Source organism: Triticum dicoccoides, chromosome 1A (genome assembly GCF_002162155.2).
Source record: "Triticum dicoccoides isolate Atlit2015 ecotype Zavitan chromosome 1A, WEW_v2.0, whole genome shotgun sequence".
Lineage (NCBI taxonomy): Eukaryota > Viridiplantae > Streptophyta > Magnoliopsida > Poales > Poaceae > Triticum > Triticum dicoccoides.
In genome coordinates this window covers 110,376,296-110,382,547 of record NC_041380.1, presented here as the reverse complement: position 1 = coordinate 110,382,547, position 6,252 = coordinate 110,376,296, and positions in this window count along the sequence as shown.

The window sequence follows — 6,252 nt, the reverse complement described above, 5'->3', positions numbered from 1 at the left end:
GTAGTACAAGAGTAGATCTACCGCAAGATCAGAGAGGCTAAACCCTAGAAGCTAGCCTATGGTATGATTGTATGTTGTGATTGTTGTCCTACGGACTAAAACCCTTCGGTTTATATAGACACCGGAGAGGGTTAGGGTTACACAAGGTCGGTTACAAAGGAGGAGATATCCATATCCGTATTGCCTAGCTTTCCTTCCATGCCAAGTAGAGTCCCATCTGGACACGAGACGAAGTCTTCAATCTTGTATCTTCATAGTCTAACAGTCCGGCCAATGGAGATAGTCTAGCTGTCTGGAGACCCCCTTATCCAGGACTCCCTTAGTAGCCCCTGAACCAGGCTTCAATGACGATGAGTCCGGCGCGCAGTATTGTCTTTGGCATTGCAAGGCGGGTTCCTTCTCCGAATACATCATAGAAGAATTTGAATACGAGGATAGTGTGCAACCCTGCAAAATAAGTTCCACATACCGCCGTAGAGAGAATAATATTTTCGCAAATCCAATTTGCTGACTCGTTTTGGCAGCATGACATTGTGTCATGGCCCGGCGATTATTCGAACCGTTTTTCTTCAACCAGCTCCACACATAACGCGAGGCAGTTTCTTTGACACGTCTTGCCCCCAATTACGGGATTCTCATTAATGCGGTCGTGGGTAACCCAACCGTGTCTAGGACTCCTAGATTATAGGCGAGTCCTAAACGGCTACGGAGAGGACGCTTGATATTCACCCTCTTTATAAAGGGACAAGGTTTTCGCTTTTTCCCTCTCGTGCTCAATCGAACCCTTCCCCCACCTTGAGTTCTAACACCCAAAGCCCAGGTTAGGTGCTCCGGATCTTCAATCATGTCCGGATCTAGCCTTCAAGGCCGATGGATGCCCTCCTCCATTACGGAAGAGGACATTAAGAAGTTGAGGGAGGCCAGATACCTGACCGCCGAGGTTTCGCATCGGCTGCCTGCTCGAGGGCAGATCGTCCCTACTCCCGAACCCAATGAGAACGTCGTGTTCGTCTCCCACTTCCTCTGAGGTCTAGGCCTCACTCTGGATCCCTTAGTCAAGGGTTTGATGTTCTATTACGGGCTAGATTTCCATTATCTAGCTCCAGACTCCTTTCTCCACATCTCGACATTTATTGTTGTGTGCGAGGCCTTCCTCCGCATTACCCCTCACTTTGGCTTGTGGCTCAAGACCTTTGAAGTGAAGCCGAAGATGATCGAGGGGCAACATGTAGCGTGCGGAGGTGCATCAATAGGCAAGATGGCAGGAGCTACATGGCCGAAAGGTTCCTTCCCAGAGGTGCCCGAATTATGGCAGCGGGAGTGGTTTTACGTCACAGCTCCCAGAAGTGCCAAGTGGGCGGCTGCCCCCGCTTTCCGCTCGGGCCCCCCCACCACAACTGATGTCATGGATTAGCAGAGGTCGAGTTGGAGTCCAGCCAAGGACGTGCATATACTGCAAAGCCGCATCCGAGATCTCTTCGAGGGAGATTTTAATTTGGTTGCGGTAATACAAGTTATGCTGGTTCGTCAAGTCCAGCCTTGCAAACGCCGGCCCCTTCGCTTGTGGGAGTTCAACCCAGAGGGACCACGTGCCATTCAAAGTTTCCTCGGCCTGACGCATGAGGAGATGTACAAGTCATTCTTCGGACATCAAGTAGAGTGTCCGGATATTACCGAGGACGTGGGCCTGAGCAGTAACCGCGCCGCCGAACAAGTAAGAAATCCTCTGGCCGAACACACTGTCCTTTATTCGTCACGAAGTTATTTCTAAGAGTTTGCTTTTTGACCAGGAATGGCTAACAAAGGCGAAGATGATTCGGTGTTTGGCCCCCTCCCTGAGGGTTTGGAAAATCCGGTATTGGAAAAGATGCTCGAGGTCACACCTTGCCCGGAGCCCTTGAAGGAAGATACCGGGGGGGGGGATAATACGGGCGGACGCGGGCCCCCATCACTGCCTGTTCCAACCAAGGGAATGAGCGTCTCCATGAAGGAGGACAACCGGGGGAGGAAAGGGACTGCTCCTGAGGATCCGGAAGCCGAAGCCTCCAAATGGGAGAAGAAGTCTCCCACAGAGGGTCCTGCCTCGGGGGGTGCTTTTGCCGCACAAAGTCCGCGGGGGGATCAGCCCTCCAACAAGTCGTAAGTGATCCAAAATACTTTAATAGTAAAGGTATGCTATCTTTTTTCTGAGAAAATAACCACCGCATATATCCTGCAGTTCGGGCCTTAGCCCCTCTCAGCTGAGCTCGTCTTCGGGGGATCTTCTTCCAGAGATGATGGAGAGCGAAACGCCTCCCCCGGACTCCTCCGCTTAAGAAGCGGGCAACCCCGAAGTGTCGTCATGGGGGGCCTATCCGGATCCGGTGAGGCCAGAAGATAATCCCATAGACCCCCGAAGTCCCCAGTGTCTGGCTCCCGAAGAGAGCAGACAAAAGAGTCCGGCACCGTCTGGTGTGCGGTCGGACGTTCTGAGGGAGTTGGTGGGGCGAGCGGCCATCTCATAAGAACACCGTATGCTGATGAGTACGGTGATGGAGAGAATCTCGTCCGCCAAGAGCGGATTACATGAAGCTTTTATGAGTCTACTGACAGGCTTTGAGGTACGTGAGATAATATGTGATAGTACTGCACATGTTAGGTGTGCCCCGTGTAGATAGTAGCCCCTGAGACTCTGGTTGTCGTCGAGAACGGTGGCGAACAGAGGATCATATTCCCAGGCAATAACCAGACTACCCCCATGTGCAGGTGGTGGAAGCTCCGGTGGCTAGCCAGACTAGTGAGTTTGCCAAATTAAAACGGCAACTGGATGCAGCAGACGCCGACATCAAGCTTGTTAACAAGAGGCTTGGCGAGGCACAGGGTAAGTGTTATTATCTGGTGAATGCCACATAGTAAGAGCAGCATGATGCCAGTATCTTTAATATGTTGTGACTGCAGATGGAGCTGCCACCGTGGAAACCTTGCGGGCAGAACTTGCCCGAGCCAAGGAACAAGCGAGGATTAGTAATGCGGCTGCTTTGAAGGCGGCCGAAGAGTTGAAAGCCGAGAAGGCCGCACATTGCGAGAGCCAAGAGAAGATGGCCAAGATGGCCGTAGAATTAAAAGACATTGCCGACCGTTGTCGGGTCCTTGAAAAATAAAACCGAGCGAAGGCAACGGACCTTGAGAAGGCCACGGCGGCGAACAAAGACACCCGCTCTGCTATGAGAGCGAAGGAGGAGGAGCTGCAGGAAGCCGGGGATATTGCGGCTGGGAAACCCTTCATCTTACGGAGGAAGTTCGGAGATCCACGGTATGCCCCTCTAGATCGGCTGTGGAGTTCGGCAGATGCGTATATGGATTTGGCGGCAAGCGCTGCCGATGCGGCCAAGTACTTCCAAGGTCAGACAGATCGTGAAGTGGACAAGCTGTTCCGGTCGCAATTCCATGTTCCACAGCGTCCGCTTTCATTGACTGACCAGCTAGCCGAATGGGCTGAACTGAATAGGTTCTCCGGACTCGCCATGAGGTCTGTTGTGGATCAGCTATGGCCGGAAAAGCCAAAGCCGAACAGTTATTTTAGCTTAGTGCAACAGTTCCTTGGTGCGGTGCCACGCATTAATGCGATGAAGAGGTCGGCGTGCATAGAAGGCTCGTGGATGGCCCTTGCCCGTGTTAAAGCATACTGGGCGGAGATGGACGCTACCACTGTTGCGGCGCAGGGTTCGGCCATAGGTCGAGTGGCTGCCGAGCATTATTTCGAGGAGGTTCTCTATGGTGCTCATTTGATAGAGGCCCAGTGCTCGAAAAATATTATGTTTGAGTGATATGTATTCTCACTGTAAACACAATGCTTTTATGAAGTTTTTATAAGGCTATGTTTATACTTTTGCCTGAAAGTAGTATGATGCCTCCTGTGCGGCCGTTTATGTATACATGTGTATAACCTGAAATATTGCAGCCGTCGGCTTCAACCCCCACGCATATAATGCGGAGGTGCTCGCAAAAAATGCATGTTCACACTTAACCCAGCGTCTTGGTCCTATTAAGGAGGTGATAGCGTAGTGAACAAGGCAACCGGACTATAATGCTTTAACACTTTCACTTAGCCATAGAAGTTTGATAGTGGGGCTACTAGATAGCCCCTGGTGGCTCCGCACTCTTCTGATCGCGGGGTGCATACATGCCTGGCCGGAAAACAGCCCTTCGTTAAGGTGGAGGAATTCTAACATTCTGATAGGTCATCGAGTGGTTGACCAGTCTCACGCTATATCATGACAGTCAATTTTCGGCTTTCTCTACTGAAGTGCTCGTCCGGATGAACCAGGGCACAATCGCAGTAGTTCTCCTGGTGCTACCTTAGCCGATAAAGCGGAACGTAAGGCCCCAAAACACAGGAGCCGGGCAAACCCAACATTTGACCAAAGACAATGATTCGGAGCTGATGCGTATAAGGCCAAACTCGCGACGCCGAACACACCCTAAGGTATTCGGTCTTTATGGTATAAACCGGGCCTACATAGTGCCCTTTGTAAGAAGCCCCTTGCGTCCAGGTACGTGCATTATTCTGACGTGGCCACATGCCAAGACGTCAGCATCCTTCTCAACTGTGCTGAGAATTCGGTGGATATGTATCAACAAGAGACAGTAAAAAAGGTTTACACAGGGTCTTAATCTAAAAAAGAATCCTTGGAGCGGGTCCCTGCTGCACGTCTGCACCTGTGTCTCCGTTGTGCCGTATCCTGGACGGGTGTAGCACGATGATCATCTGTAAAAGAGAGGAACTTAGGTGAAAAAGTTGTCATGCAAAAGGATAGTTTTTAAAGAAACCATGTATAATTAAAGATGAGTAAAAATTGCCACTTGTCTGCGTGCGTTGAGCCCCTTGTATTTGTAATAGGGGTGCGACCATTGATCCGGTATGAATTACATATAGCTGCGCCGGACTCGTCTAACCATGTCCAAGGTCTTGACGACCTGATAAATGCTTTAGTTGGTCAGGCCTTTTTTGGTGTGCGGCTGCCAAGGTAGCCGCACTCTCTTCGGCGTGCAAAGATCGCTTAATACTTCCGTTCACTATAATGATGCCACGTGGGCCGCGCATCTTGGGTGTGAGGGGAGCGTAGTGCGGTATTGCATTAAAGCAAACGAAAGCTTCACGTCCGAGTAGTGCTTGATAGCCACTTTGGAACGGAGCGATATGGAAGGTTAAATGTTCGCTACGGAAGTTATCGGGGAAGCCGAATATAACCTTTAGTAGCAGGGAGCCCGTGCAATGAGCCCCTGGGCCTGGCGTTACTCCATTAAAGGTAGTATTGCTTTGGCAAATTTTTGTTGGGTCTATCCCCATTTCGCGGATTGTGTCCTGGTATACCAGGTTTAGATTGCTGCCACCGTCCATCAGGACTCGTGTGAAGTGGTATTCGTCAATCATTGGGTCTAATACCAGGGCAGCCCATCCTGCACGCCGGATACTTGATGAGTAATCACGATGGTCGAAAGTGATCGGTTGAGACGACCAGTGGCAGGACTCCGCGGTGATAGGCCCTTGGGCATATTTTTCTGGGAGTGCCGTTTTGTTTCTTCCTTTGATCATGTGTAACACGTTTACTATTTTTACTTCTGGTGGAAATTTCTTTTGTTCCCTAGTGTCTTGCTTGAGAGGCTCATCCTCGTCTTCGCTTGGTGTATCCTCCCCCTTGTGTACGGTGTTGAGCTTGCCGGACTGCTTGAAGACCCAACATTTTCTATGGGTATGATTAGTGGGTTTACCAGGGGTGCTATGGATCTGACATATTTGGTCCAGAATTTTGTTTAGGCTGGACAGTTCATCTCTGGTGCCTTTAGAGGGCGGCTTTTGCTGACCTGGCTGAGAGCTTTTGAATCCGGCGTTTACTGCCGTGCTCTTCGTGTTGTCTTCTTTATTCCGGCGTTTGTTATTGCTGTTGCGCCATGATTTCCCGTTTCCATCTCTAACTTCAGATGTACTGGGGTCGCTGGTGCTACATCTGGCTAGCCAGCTGTCCTCACTCGCACAAAAGTGGGTCATGAGGCTTGTTAATGCTGCCATTGTTCTCGGCTTTTCTTGGCCGAGGTGTATGGCAAGCCATTCGTCACGGACGCTATGCTTAAAAGCTGCCAAGGCTTCGGCGTCCGGACAGTCGACAATTTGGTTCTTTTTAGTAAGAAACTTGTTCCAAAGTTTTCGGGCTGACTCTCCGTGTTGTTGAGTTATATGACTCAAATCGTCCGCGTCCGGAGGTCGGACATAAG